The sequence below is a fragment of the Pelobates fuscus genome, chromosome 7, assembly GCF_036172605.1.
Source record: "Pelobates fuscus isolate aPelFus1 chromosome 7, aPelFus1.pri, whole genome shotgun sequence".
Taxonomy (NCBI): domain Eukaryota; kingdom Metazoa; phylum Chordata; class Amphibia; order Anura; family Pelobatidae; genus Pelobates; species Pelobates fuscus.
The window spans coordinates 149138767-149159807 of NC_086323.1; the positions used below are offsets into that span (position 1 = coordinate 149138767).

General features: G+C 38.2%; 1 protein-coding gene across 1 annotated transcript in view; it reads left to right on the forward strand.

The window, feature by feature from the left end:
- The window catches only part of TAFA4 (TAFA chemokine like family member 4), a 195962-nt gene that overhangs the window by 72073 nt on the left and 102848 nt on the right, over positions 1 to 21041 (forward strand). The window lies entirely within an intron of this gene.

Genomic DNA, 21041 nt, shown 5'->3' on the forward strand with positions numbered 1-21041 from the left:
AAATCAGAGTACTTTCCTCTGATAATAGCTTTCCTATATGATATTTTATTGTATTAGATTCATTTCATGCCTCTACCTCCTTTCTTTTTATTCCCCCTGAAGAGGTGTAAAAGCACATATTCTCCCTATTCTACCTGTTTATTTAGCTTTTCCTTTGAAGCAGAAACTGTATTGCTGTTGTAAAATGAATCCTGAAGCTGAATTATTTAGTATAATTTCTTACAGTGTAATGATCTCAGCTACATACTGTACAAGACTATACTCCCAAATGGGAAAAGACTTAGCATAATGCATGCGCAATGCTAGAAAGGATGGCAATATTAAATTTAGCCTATTTTTTCCACTAGGATCCTAAACCACAATACAAAAATGCAGCTCATTTTTTTTATTTTAACAAAACTCAGTTTTTTTTTGTTGCTTTTCCTTTTTTTCTTACCGTATCTCATTGCTGTAAAACTCTAAGTTACAATTCATATAATAAAAATTCAGGGATGCAAAAATAACTTGCATAATGGTCTATTTTTTCCCCACTAACAGAACTTGCTAAATTGAATTTAATGGCATTATTGCTTTGTTAGTTATGCGTAATTAATCCTATGGGTGCTCAAGTGTTATAAAATGTGTTGCTGCACAAAATGTTCCTCATATTTGCATTATTATATTGTTATTCAATGTTCTTATTATCTGTCTGGCGAACAAAATGTGAATGGATTGGTAAAAAAATAATGGGATTTAGTTATCATACATTGCATAAGACTGGAATGAGGCACCTGTGACAGGGAGGGGTCCAATGCCACGGTAGTTACGACACACCCCAACCAACTTTGCATTAAGACGAATTACGCCTATTATTTTTATGTTTACGACCACAAGTTTTAAGGCCATAGGCCTGTGTTTGTGGGAGGCGTTTGAAACTATCTTAACCTAGAAAAACCCCAATCACCCTCTTACCTGGGCCGTTCTCGTTCAGATCGTTCTACCCACCACACTCCTCTTACTTTATTTATCATAACAATTACCCTTGGTGGGCCCTCTTTTTATTACAGGCCTACCCGTACGTTGGTTATGACACACCCCAACCAATTTTGCATTAACATGAATTAAGCATATTACTATATATGTGCACACTATATAGACATACCTCTTAATTATTGAATTCAGCTGTTTCAATCATATCCATTGCCACACTCAAAGGCGGCTTTCTAATTAGGTGATTAAGGTGGTCGCCTAAGGCCTTGCGGTGATGGGGGCCTAGCGGCCACCAAAATCGCCTTAGGGCAGTGTGATATGTTGGGTCCTCGGTCAAAGACTGAGGACTAGAGATGTCCCGAATAGTTCGCTGGCGAATAGCTCCTGGCGAACATAGCTTGTTCGCGTTCGCCATGGATGGCGAACATATGTGATGTTCGGTCCGCCCCCTATTCGTCTATTCATTTGACCCTGTACCTCACAGTCAGCAGACACATTCCAGCCAATCAGCAGCAGACCCTCCCTCCCAGATCCTCCCACCTCCTGGACAGCATCCATTTTAGATTCATTTGGAAGCTGCATTCTTTTTTTTCTTTTTTTTTTAGAGAGAAGTGTATTATGTTTGAGCATGCTAGGCTGAACGTGCGTATATCATGGCTAGTTGCACTGAGGGTATGAGTATATAGCAGTACATTGTTGTGAAAGATGGCTGTCATGTTTAGGGTGTAGCTTGCACGTTATCAACTGTGTATTTATATCAGCAGCTCCACCACTAGTTATAAATCAAGTGTGAGTCGCCCCATGAGATGAGACTAGTGAATGCATGTAAGGAACTACGACAATAAACTCTTTAGGAGGTGAAATAATGATATGTTTAAATGCTTGCTACTTTACGATTAGTTAATGTGCAGAGAGCAGTTCATGTGATCAAAGGCATGGTGTGGAGGGTCGGCTATAGTGGGACATGCTTGGCAGGCTGCTGTTTACTGCTTGTGCTCTTTCGATCCCTTCTGGGCGCCAGGTGCAGACCCTGGGAGTCCCTGATACCTGGAACAACAAAGGCAAGTCTCTGGCTGAGTGCCGGGTTCGCGGCTTGAGGTGGTGGAAGCTTGTTTTGTCGGGTGGTCGGATCTGTCCCAGTGGTGCTTCACGTCCGGTGTGGGATTGTGGTGGCTTAAGGTGGAGGCGAGTGCTTGACGTGGGGCAGGCTCTGCATTTCTGTTTGTGCCTCCGGTCACGTCTTCGACGCCTTTTGCGTTGGTGGATTTTAATGGGGACTGCTTTGCTTAGCTGTGGTGGAGCTTGTTGGGGCTGGGGGGAAGAACATACCTTCAGTGAGATCACTGAGGACAAGGTTACTGATGACTAGCTTCGAGACTTGCACATATCTCAATCTCAATATTGCAACTGATTCTGACCTGATGTCTACACTTATATGTTATTCAATAAAACTCAGATTTTCGTACAAAAAAAACCCCACAAAAATAAATAAATAACAAACAAAAAAACAACAACCATACACACGCTCAACACATTTATTAACATCAACATTAACAAAACATTAATGAAGAAAAATTTGATGCAATTAAATAATTATTTCTAGATGGGCTTCAGCATTCAAAAGTATAGAAATGATGTTCATAATATTATAACTATAATAAAATCAGCAACTCCAAGTATTTAGTTGTTTCATTGTCTTCTCTATAAACATTTAATTACTGGTTATTATAGATAAGATCAGATCAGAAATGATACCATTTTGATTACAGACTCCCAGTGTGTCCACTATAGGCCCTAGGTTGGGTTGATTAATCCCTTAAGGACATGGCTTCAGAAGTAAAAGGCCATGATGGACAATTTCCACGATGTGTCTTTAAGGGATTGAAACATGGCCAAAATAAGCAATGCTTAGCAGTTTGTGAGCTGTGCAATCATGTTACACCCACCTGTCTCTTGTGCTATTCTGTAAAAGTGTTTTTTTATTTTTCAACTGGTAAAAAAAAGTCACAAGCAGACGAAGGAAACAAATACAAACATCCCATTCAGATCTAATGTTTTTAACCAGCACTGCCATTTTGCTCAATAAAAGTTACTTGTATATATCCTGTCCTATTGTGTTTTATACCCCACCTCCTATAGACCGTAAGCTCGTTTGAGCAGGGTCCTCTTCAATCTATCGTTCCTGTAAGTTTTCTTGTAATTGTCCTATTTATAATTAAATCCCCCCTCTAATAATATTGTAGCGCTACAGAATCTGTTGGCGCTATATCAATGGAAATAATAATAAATTTAATAATGATAATAATAATATACCTCAGACACTGTTCCTCCAGATAATTTTGTTTTTTTATGGGGAATTATCAAATCAGTTGAATTTAAATCATTTTCCATTAATATTTGTTTTATTAAAAAAATAAAAATAATTACAATTAAAGCATATCAATATTATAGCCAACCATTTGACACTTTGTTTTTAGGATGTTTGGCATGGATATAGAAATAACCTGCAGTACCCTATGCTTACACCAGAGGGCTCTACAAGGCAAATAATTGCAGTTGTGAAATAATTCACGCTGTCTAATCATTCAGCCCCTAATTCGGCTTTTGCTAATTAAAATTATGAGTCATTTGTAATTTTATTGCAATATGTCTTATCGCTCAGCGCTTTCTGTTCTTGTACATTGAATTGCTTTATTTGGTGTATTATTTAAGTACGTTTAATTCTACAGTAAAGGGAAAAAAGAAAAAGGTGCTTTGATAAAGCAGGCATTAGGCGTGGAGACAATAGGTATTGTTAATAATAAGAAGGTAATCCAATTTCAAATGGTAGCTTGCACAATTTTCAGGAAACAGTGTGCTTTTTACAGCTGAGATGAAGAAAGGAGACATTCTGATACAATGTATAGAAACGTTTTTTGTTCTTACAGTTTTTGTATTCTCAGTGTACTGTTCGTTTATTGACTCTTTCAGTACTTCGATAAGTGAGCTTTGCAATGGCTTATCCTTCTATAACTCTATCTTTCAACCATCTCCTCTTTCAATCACTTGTGGGATTATTAACTGTCTAGGGCCAAAACAGACAAACTAGAAAACACAACAAAACAATAACAAGTGGTGTGCTGAAATGCAATAAACTATTTAAATGTAAAAAGTGTAATAAAAAAAAATGTAAAAAATATTTATAAGTCCTACAATATGTTAGTTTGATTCTTGAAAAGAATAAATACATAAACATTCATAAAACATATTAATATAATACACATATAAAAAGAACACATAAAACATATATAGTGTCAACTGTTATAAAAATTGAGATGCATTGTAATAGTGTAGCCGGATGGATGGCAATTCATATAAAACTGAGCCTCTTCACTTGCTCACAATTCATTCTTAAAGGAAGATTGCCATCAATTGTTTTCCTTTTTTAAAACAGTTTATGGCAGTTACCTTCATATTTGTGTTTCCTTCTTCATTTGCAATTATTTTGACTGATCTTGGGTCAGAATATGAGAATTAAAAGTCTGCATGTATGCAGTTAAATAATGTGCAGCTCTGTACTATTAGTTTTTTCTTCTTGGTGTGTTCAAGAATTTACTATGATTTGGTAACAAACACAGTAGATTAATAGCAAGAGTTCTCAAATAAAAATGAACCGAAAGATTCATAGTCAACATTAGAGTTCGCAAGGGTACAGTTTGTCACAATAGTGACAAATTAGCTTTCCAGTCCTATTTAAGCCGACCTTAGCCAGATAAAAAAAAAAGGAAAAAAGAACACATTTCAGACATAGCTAAAGGAAATAAAACAAATGAAATTATTAATAGAAAATGTAAAAAAAAAAAAAAAATGAAATATACAACCGAAGATTGTGGTTAATTTACTAAACTGAGGATATAGTTTAGTCAGCAGGGCTTGTGTTCTGAATTTCACTTTGAAATCACTTTCATTATGTAATTATCATTATTTTGAGCGTTAGAACTGAGGGCCCTTTAAAATGAAATATATTCATTGCAAGACCCTGCACAAACTCTTTACAAATGTACATGCCACACAGACACACACTTTGTCCAACCCTTACATTATATCCAGCCATTCCCCTCTCCTCCTCTTCCCTCCCTTCTTTTACCCCTCCCTCACAGACGGGGGCTGGTTGCAAGAGGCTTGTGCCCAAACTCATTTTCCCAATTCTGTTTACCCTCTACTCTTTCCCCATCAAACTTACTCTATTGATATTCCAATACATAGGAAATGCAACAATCTGGTTTCCACACATTAGACAACTGGGACGGACGCCGTGAGGGAACAGCACAAACCTTCCTTTAAACAGACTTCCCCAACATTAACACTATCATTCTTCGAACAACACACCTGTTGGGGAGAGCATCTTTCACTTTCTACTCACACAAGACAGAGACCCAACATTAGCAATAGACGAATGCCTCAAACCTCTGGGCTCCTCGACGACCTCCTCGTACACATGACAGAGCCTTGGTTCATAGAGCAAAGCTGGGTTTACCTCCATGGAACACCGCCACAGTGCAAGAGTTTGCATCGCATGTAAACCTCATCTTTTACAACGAGCACAATGAGAATATACAACTGTTGTACAAAATGTTCTGATTGAAATATGTAGTGTTCCACTGCACAGACTCATATTTTTAAACAAATTTGAGACATTATGAGCTATCTACACATATGTCACGTTTAAACATTTGTTATGAAGGAACACAACTGCAGATTTCATATAGTTTGGGTATTTATTATAATAAGTAAAAGGTATTGACTTTAAGTCCAATTTACAGGTACTGTAGCTTTAATTAGTAAACGATAACTGAAGTTTCACAATTACAGGCACTGTAGCTTTAAGTAGTAAACGATAACTGAAGTCCACAATTACAGGCACTGTAGCTTTAAGTAGTAAACGATAACTGAAGTCCACAATTACAGGCACTGTAGCTTTAAGTAGTAAACGGTAGTAATTAACACTGAATCAGAAAGAGTCTCTTTAGTAGTATTAATGAATTAGGTGATAAGAAGTTACAATAGCTGTTCCATAGACTTTAACTGAAGCGATATAGATGCAGCTAACTGAGACAAAGTATGAGTTGAAGTTAGCTGTAACGGTTTTGTTTTATCGAAGGACTTTGAAGACAGGAAATAACAGCTTTGAAATGCAACGCTTATCACAGAGGTTTTACTTAGCTTCCGGCACATAGAACACTGGTTCCCGAGATCTCCTCAGATCAGGCGGTTATCCTGAAAGGAGAGAGTTCAGCTTTAGTCGTGGAAGAGGAGAGGTGAAGGGAACTTGAAGTCTTCTAGTCCGGTCCGGTAACAGAGGGCTTTCACAACGATGTTGTAGCCGGTTCGTGAGTACGGAACGTAGTTCAATAATCCAGCCTCGATCAGCTGGTGCGGTCGGATTAAATAGGAAGACCGTGTCATAAAGGGGTGTGGCTAAGCTCCGTGGAACCAGGAAGTACGAGGATACCATAGTTAAGGCATGACAGTACCCCCTCCTTAATGAGCAACCTCTGGGTGCTATTGACTTGGTTTAGAAGGGTAACGCTTGTGAAATTTGGAAATCAATTTGTCAGCATGAACGACAGAGGAGTTTTCCCATGTATCTTCATCAATTCCATATCCTTTCCATCAGATGAGGTATTGTAAAGAGCCACGATGGATCCTTGAATCCAGTATACTTTGAATTTCGTATTCTTCTTCGCCCTGGACCAATATGGGATCAGGAGAAGTAGTGACATTTCTTTGAAAAGGGTCAGGATGATGAGGCTTCAGTAAGGACACATGAAAAACAGGATGTAGCTTCAAAGTAGGTGGAAGTTTCAATTTAACAACATTACGGTTGATGACCGATAGTATTGGAAAAGGACCAAGAAAAAGGGAACTTAACTTCTTTGATGGACGGTTTGTAGAGATGTTCTTTGAGGAAAGCCAGACAAGATCACCGATTTCATAAGAGGGTGAAGGTTGTCTTTTTGTATCAAAAAACTTCTTTTGATTGGAGGAGGCCGATTCTAGATTTTCATGTAATTTCTTGAATAAAGAGGACATATGAGAGTTTTGATTCGAATCGGAGAGATTAGATGAAGAAACTGTCTGAGCAGGAAATGAGGAAGGATGAAATCCATAATTGGATAGAGATGGAGTCATTTTGCTGCTGGTATGATGATGAGAAGGAGGTAATTCCACCATGAAGTCCATAGAAATGGATTGCCAAGGTCGTTCAGGAATCGGTAAATTTAATAATTGACCGAATGGTTGTTGATGGACATGTTTGGATCTTTGGCATTCAGAACAAGATTTGACATAAGATTCAATAGTTTGGTCTTGACGAGGCCACCAATAGTATCTTTTAGACAATTCAAGGGTCTTTTTTATACCTGGATGACCTGCCAGAGGAGAATCATGAATAAATTTGAGTACTTTAATTCTGAAAGAGGGAGGTACGTAAATCCGGTCTTTAAAATAGTAGAGACCGTTTTTCTTGGATAATTTAATTGATTCAGGAAGTTCAAGAGCATCTTCACTGAGATCTTTAATGTCGTCAATAAGAGAAGATAAGATTCCAATGACTGTAGACGGAGGAGGTTCAATTTTAGTGTCTTTATGGATCCTGGAAAGGGCATCAGCCTTTTTGTTTCTAGACCCAGGTCTAAAGACTATTTGGAAGTTGAACCGGGAGAAAAAGAGATTCCATCTTACTTGTCGAGCAGACAGTGTTTTATTGGAGTGAAGATATTCGAGATTTTTATGGTCAGTATATATGATTAAAGAGTTCTGAGCACCTTCAAGAAGGTGTCTCCAGGTTTCTAAAGCCACTTTGATACTTAATAATTCTTTTTCCCCTGTAGGATAATTATTTTCGGCAGGAGATAATGATCGTGAGAAGAAGGCGACAGGATGAAGAGGTTCTTGAGGAGTTTTGTGTTGAGAAAGGACAGCTCCAATTGCAAATTCCGAAGCATCCGTTTCAAGGACATAAAGATATGAAGGATTTGGAAGTTGAAGAACAGGAGCTGTTGTGAACTTTCTCTTTAATTCATTGAAGGCAGTTTGAGCCTTCTCGTTCCAATTGAAGGGATGTTTTTTACTGTTAAGTTGATTGAGTGGGTGAGCTATCTCAGAGTAGTTTTTAATAAATTTTCTGTAGAAGTTGGCGAACCCTAGAAATCGCTGTAATTCTTTTACTGTAGAGGGAACAGGCCAGTTGATGATACAATCGACTTTTGAATTATCCATAGGGTCACCAGGTATGAGGTCTACAGGACAATCGTAGGAACGATGAGGTGGGAGCGTTTCAGCTTCTTTTTTACTGAATACGTCTGAAAAGTCTGAATAACAAGAAGGTATAGTTGGTTCTTTGGAGATCTGAAGAATAGGAAATTGCTGTAAACATGTTTCTTTACAATAATGTGAGTTAAAGGTGAGAGAGAAAGGAGACCATGAAATTTGAGGGTTGTGGTTCCTTAACCAGTTGATCCCTATTACAACGGAATAGAGAGGTGATGGAATAACATCAAATACTAGAAATTCAGAATGAATATGATTGGTGGTTACCTTTAGAGGGATGGTTTCATGAAGAATCGGTCCCGAGGATATAAGGGAGCCGTCAATCACTTTAATAGGAACAGAAATGGCTTTTCGAACACAAGGAATTTTATTCTTTGTTACAAAGGTTGAATCGATGAATACTCCATGTGCACCAGAATCGATGATAGCTTCAGTCACAATTCTCACCTTGTCCCATTGTAGTATAAGAGATATAGGAGTGAACGGATTGGTTGGTGTAGAAGGGAGCGCACTGAAGATCGCAGAGGTATAGGCTTGCCTACCGGCCTTTGTCCGTTTTGATAAGGGACAATCAGAAACCAAATGATCTTGAGAGGCACAATACATGCATAGGTTTAATTGACGTCTTCGGTTCTTCTCTTCAGGAGTGAGAGGATTTCTTATTACCCCTATTTCCATAGGTTCACTTGGTAAGGAAGTCTTTTCTGGAGCTTTTGAGGGAGTGCAAGGTTTGCGGTCTTTAGAATGTAAAAGAGCTTTTTCGGCCTTTCTTTCTCTTAATCTTCTGTCAATACTGATTGATAAGTGAATTAGAGCGTTCAAAGTAGTAGGGAGTTCTGTTCTAGATAGTTCGTCTTTTACAGCTTCAGATAACCCAATCCGAAATTGGTTGCGCAATGTGATGTCATTCCATTGCGTTTCTACTGCCCATCTTTTAAACTCAGCAATGTAATCTTCAACGGGTCGATGCCTTTGCTGTAGTGTTCTGATTGTTAAATCAGCTGTTGCTTGTTTGTTAGGATCTTCATAGAGAAGAGACATGGCTTCAAAAAATTCATCCAGTGAGTCTAAGATGGGGTCATCGTTTTCCAAAAAGGAATGGGCCCATGACATAGGTTCACCTCTTAGAAAGGAAATAACCGAACAAACTTTAGTTCTTTCTGTAGGATAAGATCTAGGTTTCAAAGCAATTAATAGTTTGCAAGAGTTGAGGAACTCCCTATATTTGGAACGATCTCCAGATAACTTTTCAGGGTTACATACAGCAGGATCACTAGCCGAGTGCAGAATGGTTTGAGGTGTATGAGTTTGTAGATCTCTGACATAAGTAAGAATTCTTTCGTTAGTAACTTGCAGGTCTTGCACACCTTGGGCTAGTGTATTAACTCTTTGATTCAGCGTAGTTATCGTGGAATCGAAATCTGCTGGATCCATTACAATGGCTGGATTATTCTGTCACGTTTAAACATTTGTTATGAAGGAACACAGGGCCGGCCTTAGGCATTTAGACGCCCTGTGCGAAAAATCTTCACAGCGCCCCCCCCCCCGTCATCCATGTATGCTGTTATGTTTGTGTTGTCTGTGTATCTAATAGTACGTGTGATGACTGTGTGTGATATGTATGCTATGTGTGATATTTGTAATGGGTATATTAACAGTGTGTGATATGCGTGTATTGGTTGTATGTGACACACACACACACAGAGTCAGACGGCCATACACACACAGGAAGACATCCACACACACACACAGGAAGACATCCACACACACACACAAGCAGATAGTCATACACACACACACAGGCAGACACACACAGGCAGACATACACACAGACACACACAGGCAGACAGTCAGTCATACACACAGACACACACAGACAGTAATACACACAGACACACACACAGTCATACACACAGAGGCAGACAGTCATACACACACACACACACACACACACACACACACGCAGACAGTCATACACACAGACAAACAGAGGCAGACAGTCATACACACAGAGGCAGACAGTCATACACACAGAGGCAGACAGTCATACACACAGAGGCAGACAGTCATACACACAGAGGCAGTCATACACAGTCACACACACAGAGGCAGACAGTAATACACACAGACAAACACACAGAGACAGACAGTAATACACACAGACACACAGTGGCAGACAGTCATATACACACAGACACACAGTGGCAGACAGTCATATACACACACACACACACACACGCAGACAGTCATACACACACACACACGCAGACAGTCATACACACACACACAGTCATACACACACATGCAGACAGTCATACACACACACACACACACGCAGACAGTCATACACACACACACGCAGACAGTCATACACACACACACACAATCATTCACACACACACACACACAGACAAACACACAGGCAGATAGTCACACACACAGAGGCAGACAGTAATACACACAGACAAACACACAGAGGCAGACAGTAATACACACAGACACACAGTGGCAGACAGTAATACACACAGACACACAGTGGCAGACAGTCATATACACACACACACACACACAGGCAGATAGTCATACACACAGAGGCAGACAGTCATACACACAGACATACACACAGAGGCAGACAGTCATACACACAGACACACAGAGGCAGACAGTCATACACACACACACACAGACAGTAACACACACACACAGACAGTAACACACACACACACAGAGGCAGACAGTCATACACATAGGCAGAGAGTCACACTCACCTGACAAGCACACAGTTACCTGTGGAGTTCATTGTGGAGGCAGTGCAGCTCCTGGTGACTGTTTGGTGGGGAAGCAGGGACTCCTTCCTGCTTCCCCTGCAGCAGTTTTCCGGCGCTTTTAGCTCCGCCCCCGCCGCACGGTAAGCTCCGCCCCCGCTGCAAATTTTAAAAAAAAAAAAAAAAAATTTTTTTTTTTTTAAAATCGGCTGTGCGGCCGCACGGCGCCCCCTGCTCCATGGCGCCCTGTGCGGCCGCACAGCTCGCACACCCCTAAGGCCGGCCCTGAAGGAACACAACTGCAGATTTCATATAGTTTGGGTATTTATTATAATAAGTAAAAGGTATTGACTTTAAGTCCAATTTACAGGTACTGTAGCTTTAATTAGTAAACGATAACTGAAGTTTCACAATTACAGGCACTGTAGCTTTAAGTAGTAAACGATAACTGAAGTCCACAATTACAGGCACTGTAGCTTTAAGTAGTAAACGATAACTGAAGTCCACAATTACAGGCACTGTAGCTTTAAGTAGTAAACGGTAGTAATTAGCAAACACTGAATCAGAAAGAGTCTCTTTAGTAGTATTAATGAATTAGGTGATAAGAAGTTACAATAGCTGTTCCATAGACTTTAACTGAAGCGATATAGATGCAGCTAACTGAGACAAAGTATGAGTTGAAGTTAGCTGTAACGGTTTTGTTTTATCGAAGGACTTTGAAGACAGGAAATAACAGCTTTGAAATGCAACGCTTATCACAGAGGTTTTACTTAGCTTCCGGCACATAGAACACTTTAGTCGTGGAAGAGGAGAGATGAAGGGAACTTGAAGTCTTCTAGTCCGGTCCGGTAACAGAGGGCTTTCACAACGATGTTGTAGCCGGTTCGTGAGTACGGAACGTAGTTCAATAATCCAGCCTCGATCAGCTGGTGCGGTCGGATTAAATAGGAAGACCGTGTCATAAAGGGGTGTGGCTAAGCTCCGTGGAACCAGGAAGTACGAGGATACCATAGTTAAGGCATGACAACATATGAGCAAAAAAGTTGGCATTCATGCACTGTACATTTTTCCTCTGTTGCAATGAGCCAATGCATAAAATACTTTTCTGATTCTAACTCGGACCATTGCTAGGTCAATGGTCCGAGATACTTACCTTCATCTAACTTTAAAAAAAAATAGCAGTTAACAAAGATTAAGTGGTTTGTAAATATCTCCAGAACCCTGAGATGGCATTATATTTTCTTATATTACATTATATATTAGTATTGGGTTAGTGTTAATGTAAGCTCGTTTGAGCAGGGTCCTCGTCTACCTATTGTTCCTGTGTCACTGTGTAATTGTCTCATTTATTGTAAAATTCCCCCCTTTCATAATATTGTAAAGCGCTGCAGAATTAGTTGGCGCTATATAAATTCCAATAATAATGTGTAAGGTTAATGTATAGTGATAGTGTTAGTACAATGTTAGTGTAGGAGTTAATATTTAGTGTAGCATATCTAGTAGTAAGGGGAGGATGGCAATGTAAGGGGTACAATGTTCCATACACGTTCCAGTGCTTCCTGAGGATTGAGGGAGTTACAGTCCCAGGTGGAAGCTCTTTCAGGCATTTGCCACTCAGGAGTGTAACGTCCACAAATCATGAGCAGACCTGTGCAGGTTCTGCCGAGATTAGGGTGCCCAGTGCATTGTTATCCATTGATTATGGGAAATAATTGCACAGATCAAGGGTTACCACGTTGTGGAGTATGGTATTCTCAAACATTATCTGCCTTGTATACTATCTTTTTCAGATTTAATGCAATGTTTATGTTTTTTTTTAAAGATGTTATTCTCTAATCACAAATTTAGATATTTTACTTTGAAAGGGATCTTGGTTTTGTATTATTTTCTTCCCTTAAAAATATCTGTTTTATAAATGTATGGTCCAGAACTCTATGGAATAGGTCAACTAACCAAGAACAATTGTTGAAAATGACCGCTACAAGGCCAGTATATCATTTATTAATGACCCGGAAACTTTGCTCAGAATAGCTGTATTTTTGTCTCAAGCTAAAGTCCCTTCTGAGACCTTTAGTCCAGCTGCTTTTCTGCTAAAATAAAACAAATAGACATGGTCTGAAGAGTAATGTAATTGTCTATACCAGCTATAAGCAACATGAGCTTGGGAATTGTCAGGGCTAAAGATGGGTGAGCATTGGCCTAAAAACGTAGAAAAATGAAAAATATCAGGTTTTACCTTGATGGTCAATTCCGCAAAAGGTACCATTTTCCATATTTTAACATGACGATCGTAGCATTTATATATCTGAACAACTGCCCAATAGCACCGTTTTTCTGATGAGTGTTGGTAATAAATATGCTTGCATCTTACTAGGTACATTAGGGCAGTCCCATTTGGTTTTAATTTGAAGCAAAAATGATTGTATTCTTTGAGAATAGGGCTGCTGTACCCCTTATATGTTTGGACAAACATAGATTCATCATGTTGTTTGGCAACACATGAAAATGCTGCTCTGTAGTATGTAGACTTTTTTTGATGCAGGATTCCTAATTGATTTACCACCTGATTTATTACATGCTGTTAACATTTACATATTACAGGGCACCACTTTACATACGTTATAGCATCCCTGTTCAAGAATGCATGTAGATATAGAAGACAATGCTATATAAATGTTTTACTTGATTGATTTGGCCTTACTTTTGCAATTCTGTTCAGGATTGCATAAAAAACAAACAACAACAACAACAACAACAACTACACAATAAAAATAATCAATATGATTAACACAGGTGGGGCCTGGGGAGGATACCAAGTCCTCTCTTTCGCTCAAACTAATATTTAATTGGAGACCCACTATGGGGGCATGGGGGAACGGGACACTATTCTCCCTGCTTCATAATTTTATTTAAAATCCTACCATGGGAGCACAAGGGCGAGGGTGGACAGTGTTCAGCATGAAGCATGGGGACACGAAAGGCACATTATTAGTGACTGTGCAACAAGAGATGGTTGTATGCTGTTTAGCAGACATGCCCCCATTCTCAACATAATGAGTTGAGCCAGGTGGTCATATTGGCCCAATGACTTTTTTCTTTAACTATTTCACGTGGCTAGCAAGTGCTGGCCAGCTGCCACATTAGTAAACCCTCACAATGCTGCTGAGGTGTGGTTCAGCAAGTGTTTTGGTATTCTTAAATACATTTAGCTGAGCTGAACAGAAACCTCTCAATGTTGGAGGTACCTAACAAAATTTTCTATTCTGAAAATTTGGCACAGAAGAACCTACATTTTACTATTGCTCACCACGGTGATGATGAGCCTGTGTGTGACTTAAGGGAACACTCCAATCATCTAAAGCACTTTAGCTTTATGTGTGAAGAGAGTGTCCTCTTATTTATTTTGCAAAATTGCAGATTTCAGTAGAAATTAGCGTTTTTATAAATGAACCCTATTACACCCCGTGACTGTCAAACAACTGGTCCTGTTACTTCCTGGTTTGGTTAGCTCAGTTGCACTAAACTCTGCAAATACTTCTCAATGTACTGCAATGGAGAGTCTGTGATTGGACAGCCACATAAGGTCTGGGCTGGGGAAGAGGGGGAGGGCTTTTAAAGATTGCACACAAGTGATCTGCAGCTTTTTAAAGTTGTTTATATAAAATGCAAATATTTTCATTGCAGGTATATATACTAAATAGTGTTGTTTTTTGTGTTTGGGCAGTGAAATATCCCTTTACAATGTATCAGTGTGTGACTTATGGTGTGATTGCTTGAGATGTTTCTCTGTCTGACATTAGACATAGTTGTATGTGTGATTTGTGGCATGTCTGTGTGTGTGACCTGAGATGTGCCTGTGTGTGTCTGCATGTGATATGAGATATCCCTGTGTGTTTGTCATGTAATATGTCTGTGTGTGTGACTTAAATCCTACTATAGTGGTTATGGAGCCAGGAGTGCCTAGTACTGTCCAACCATCTGTCTCATCTGGTCCATGTGCCACATCTTGGCTTCTACAACAGGAGACGTTGGGTGTTACTCTCAGCCAACAATTGTGGTCCTGCTTTGTTCTAAAATGACACCTGACTTCTCCTATTGAAGAAGAATTTATGCTGTTCAGCCTCACCCAGGAAAGTTAGCAAATATCTACATTGGAACAGTGAAAGGGCACTCCTGGCACCATAACCACTGCAGTGGTTATGATGCTTGTTGTGTTCCTTTAAGATCTTTTTTGTGTGTAATTTGTAAGTGTTTATCTTTTAATGTGTACGTGTTTGTGATTGTGTGTCTTCAGATGCTTTTATGTTACCGAAGATAACGCTAAGATTTTTGTTTGTGTGTCATTTGTGAGTGTTTATCTTTTAATGTGTACTTGCTTGTGATTGTGTGTCTTCAGATGCTTTTTTGTTACTGAAGATAACGCTAAAGATTTTTGAGAGCTGAGGATTATAGCAATGACTATAATATATTAAGCCTAGGCTGTATGAATAGTATTTTTTGCATAAGGAAGCAAAAATGAACCATTCCTTGATAAATTACACTTATTCATTTGATTGATTTCTAAAACATTGTTATAAATGAAGACACTGTTCTCTAGCAGCAGCTCTGAGTGTCTTCTTGACTTGTATAAATTGTTTAATACTTTTTTGGTCCTTATTAATCTCTACAGCTTAAAAATGAAATCTAAACGCTTTCACAATAGCAAGGTGACCCCTCTTCAATGCTATGAAAGACATTAAGCATTTTACCAATTCATTTTAAACAGGTAGCATTACTTTTTACGAACCTAGATATTCATACCGGAGCAGCCTTTTTGCACACACACACACTCTGTATATTCTTTTGCTTCCGATTCCCTCTTGAATTTCCCATTTGAATTGTTCTGCAGTTCCAGTGGAAGCTTCACTGACCTCCTTGTTAAAAACCCCAACAGAGACCTTGGCTACGATAGAGGTCAGTTGCCAAGTGCAATGATTTTGCATCGAGTATGTTACAAAACTGTTCTTCTGAATACATATGATAACCTTGACAATAAATAATATAAAAAACTGGCATTGTTGAACTTATGGCATGTTTTCAACATAATACTGCAAACATTATTGAATTGAAAAGATATTATAAAGCAAGTTGAGTGTGCTAAACATGCTCTGCTTCATTAGATATGAGCTTCAGACTCTGGCAATGTTTTGTTGAGTTTTAGAGCAAGTTTCACAATAGAAATATTTTTATCTATGCGATGAATATAAAGTAATGCAGTGATTTGAGAGTTGACACATTTTAAGGAAGATAGAAAACACTGGGTAATATTTTCACACTGTACATTCAATAGGGTGGGTTAGCGGGAAGGTAAGACCAGTAATTACAATTTGCAGTATAGGACAAGTCACATTACATTTGCATCTAAAATCTTCCAAATATGCAGATATAAATATATATGTTTAAGAATAGATCAAAATCTATTTTTATCACATTAATACAGCTATTGAATAGGAGTACACTACAAAGCAGACATGAATCAATGTTATTTTTTAATATGAATCTTTTTCTTAATTTGCCCATCTAGTACTTTACTATTACCTATGGGCAAAGTAGAAAACCGTCCAATATCTAAACGGTTGGCCCTGTAGTCATGCATCCCAGACAACAATATACTTACAATTATTAAGCCAGTAGGCACCCAAAATGTCCCCTTCTCAAACAGAATTTCTTTATTCTCACCCATGTGGCCAGTCATTATAGGAACTATGATTGCATTTTTTTATTTTGAAGCCCTTATTCCTTTATACCTGAAGATTGAGGAGGAACTTATTTTCAGAGGGCACATGGATCAAAGGAAGGCGTAGATCTCTGTATCTCACAATCTGCATGCTCTTGCAAAGTTTTGCTGACCAATTTGCTGTACAAAAAAAAAACAGAATATCAGAGTTTACACGTTCAGCAAACAGGGCACAACAAGACAAGAACTAACAGCCATAGCAGTTCTTAGTCTATTCCACATATCTATGTTTTGTAACACTAGTTTATTCTCTCATCGACAGACTATTCTGTCAAAGAGAGAATAACTAGTGTTTTCTATTTAACAGAATAGCACTTTCTTACTATCAATCAAGTAACATGCTTTGGTGTAACTACCATGCTTGGTCGAGCACATGGACTGGTCAACCTCCAGAACTGGGGAGGGAAAAAGCCACTTTGAAGGCAAAATCAGAGACAACTGCTTTTTGCTAGTTCTCTACAGAAGAAAGATGAGATTAGGGCCATTGGAAAATTCAGTTTATTTCCTGATAAGTATGATGTAATAGCCATCCACTGCAGAGGATCTGTATGCAGTTAATTGTCACAGTGATAGCAGGACATCTCACATTAGGTTTATGAAAGCAAAGCTGGATAAATGATGGGACAAAGTACTATATTTTGGTAATCACCACTGAAGAAAATTGAATGTTCCTTTTATAGTTAGCACTTTACACAGGAAATACATTGTTCTACCAATAAGTGGATGAACAATGGGCAACTTGACAGCTTCACTGGGATATGACATTGCTAATTTTGGAGATTAATGTAATTGCCCACTTGTATTTAATATAGCTATTTAACCCAGAGTCTGTAAGACTTTTTTCTATTAGACAAACCCAGCATGTTTATAGGCATAGTTGTTGTACTCCGGTACCACACGGTCTTATGTCTACATTTTTGGTAAACATTGACTGCATAGGTTCTATAGGGGCCACAGACAAATAAACTAATGCAACTACAGTGTTGTCGGGGACTTTGGCTTTAAATGGTCCAGGAGACCCAAGGTATCTAGCAGCTTGCCCTACAAAAATGGTTAGTTTAATTTAGACGGTAGAGAAGGACTTCTTGTTTTGTTTACAGTAGAGGTTAGGATATGTTTTGTGTGGCTTCTTCTTCACTTCTACTTATGGAAAAAAATAGGAGACTCTTAGGGCAAGGAAGGTGTCCTTGTCAAAATATACTAAAAATAAGCAGTAAATCTGGGCAATAAACAATCACTTGTGTCAGTAAAACAAAAAATACAGAACAGTTTATTTTATCCAATAAACACCTGGACATGCATGTACAATTTTGCAAGTGGGTTAAAAGTTACGTTTTTTGGACTCCTTCCAATGTGAGGATCTGTGCGTCAACACTGAAGAATATCAATTAATTGGTGACATTGCCAAGTTGAATAATCGCTAACTTTTCATACGTCTTTCATACGACAGGAAATAAGTTATGGTAAAGAATAAGAGCTTCAGGGGTGAAAGGTGGTGGTGGGTCTGTAAATCTCTTAACTATGGCAGAGATTTACATCCAGAATCGGACATTCTCGGTGCACTTCTATAAATATGTATATGCACTGTGTTGAGTGACATCTCCAACAGGACCCATCACACGGATATTTCCAAGCCATTTCTAGTATATACAATTTTTTTTTGTCTAATACAGAAAGAAAATGCAAACTGGCAACAAAAATACAAAATAAAATTTCCTTTAAGTGATTTTATGTGTAAAATACTAATACATAATTCATCATTCATCATTTTCATCTTGTTTTACCATCTTTCTTTGGGTTAAAATAGGTCCGCTGATTCTTGCGTAAAGGCAAATAATTTGCATTCGAAAGTGCATTTTTTTCTGACCTTTGAGAGACCTTCATCCATCCCTATATCCACTAATATTTAATGCACCCGAACTGTTTACAAGATTCTCTCGGAATAATACAGCACAAGTTCTGCATTTATGGAGAGGTGGTTTTGAAAATGATAAACTACTGTCTTTGTATTAGAAATCCCAGGCTGTTAGTTGTTTTGTCTTGCATGCACAAATCATCTGCATTTTACAACACTATGTAATGTAAAAAAAAATAAAAATGATAGATGTCACTTGAATACATTTAATAATGTTCTGCCTAAACTAAAAGATGGTGTGAGATATTTATAAATGCCTGCTTTGTGTTTTCGGGATAACTAATTTCACCCTTGTAAAGCTCAGTCAACCAACAACTAGTCAAAAATGACCTGGGTTTTTCTGGACCTTATTTCCTTTTTATAGGAAGTGGAAGAAGAGTGGATTTCCACATAAATCTTAAAGATGTAAACAATTAAAACTGGATCCATAAGGATTGCAGAAAATATCTCCCCAGCCGTCATTCACTTCAGTTATCTAATAGCCTTTTAAAAAGTGTGACAGCCAGCTGAGGGCTATGAATTCTAAATGGAGAGATTAAAGATGTCTTGTTGGTGTGTGCTTTGCAATCTTTTCTTATCAGCCTGTAAATGATATATCAGTACAGGGTTGGGAGTGAAAATTCGCCATTTTTTCTGTTTATTGTGGTAATCTTTACAAAAACTGACAAGGAGAAAGAATTATTATCATAGAACTTCACAGCATAGAGTTTTTTAATCTTTTAATATCTTGCACACAGGGATGCATTGGCAGTATGTGCTATAGAAATGTAGGATGCTCAGATGATTAATTGCTACTTTGTAAAACCTATATCTGCCAAGGACTCATATTTATTCTTCTGTGATGGGAAACGTGAGAAACAGTTGATGTTGAAAAAAATGTTTTGTTGAGCAGAGGACAGAAGAATTTAACTAATGGTAAGACAATCCCACAAGCACAAATGTTCCAAAAATAGCAGTATAACACACCAACATACCCATCAAATGGCTGAATAACAAGCCTTTAGAACGAGTACAGTCAGAGGTCATGCAGACCAGAGCTCATCTTTTTAATTGGGAATCCATACAACATCAGTGCTATTGAGAATGGAGCGGACAGATAACTTCTTGTAGCCTGCTGGTGGACTCAGCCGATTTGGCACCATTATTTTTAACCTGCTCTATGACAGTCTGAATCAAATCACTAGTGCATGGGAACCAACGTCTTCTGGTTTTACAGTAACTATGTTATTAAAAAAAAAAAAGTTCTGCAATTTGTGTAAAAAAACAAAACTAATTTAAATACTTTTCCTTAAAGAAAAAAAATAATGCAGTCATAGGGTATGGCAGGTAGAATGTCCACTATTCTACATGAAGATAAAGGAGGAAAGTAGAGGGCATGGGGGAATGAAGGTAGGACAGAGCTACAAAAGGATTAAAAGGGTATGCAGAGGAGAAAAATTAAAGACTAGGCAAGTCTAAAGTTTTCACGAGGATGCATAGTTAAGAGGTTCACTATTATTAGCCTTGACCAGACTTACCAAAAAAAAATTTCTGGTTGCCTGCTAAACTAGTTCAATTTAAAAAAAAAAAAAAAACGACTCACAGGGTTATTCACTAAAGTGAGAATTCAAAGTGAATTCAAAGTGAATTTGAAATGTAAGGTCAATATAGCTGAAGTGGAAAAATGCTAAATCAACTATACTTTCTGTTTGGCTACTTCGGCCTAAAAGTTGACATTCACTTTGAATCCACCTTAAATACTCACTTTAGTAAATAACCCTGTCAGGATCAGTAAACTATACAAAAAGAAACAAAATATCCCTTTATGCAGACGGATCACTGGACAAATAACGTTTCCCATAAGAGCAAAGTAACAACTAAATAGAATCCTAAGCCTCTGTGTGTGTATATGTTGTTGCAAAGAAATCATGAACTGCAATTTGCTTTGCGGATGTGCAGTTTGACATTGCTGTACTTGCTAATGATGACAGATAACACACAGAAGAAGCTCATAAAAAACAGTTTGAAGTTTGTAAAGTCCATATTGCATTTGTATTAAAAACAAACATTTCTGCACAGAGAAAAGAATTTCTTTCGGCCGAACAACCACCTCCTCCAAACATAAATAAATTGTGAAGGCTAAATATCGGCCATATGGCAGTTCAGCTCTCTGAATTTTGTTAATGAAAAAAGTCTCAGAAAAACTAATGAGACAAACAAAAAGGGCATAAAAATGGGCCAATCAGTGTACTGCATACATATTAGGCATACATATTTTTCAGTATACTGATAGGTGCATTTTCCTGCCATCTGGTTATTATTATTA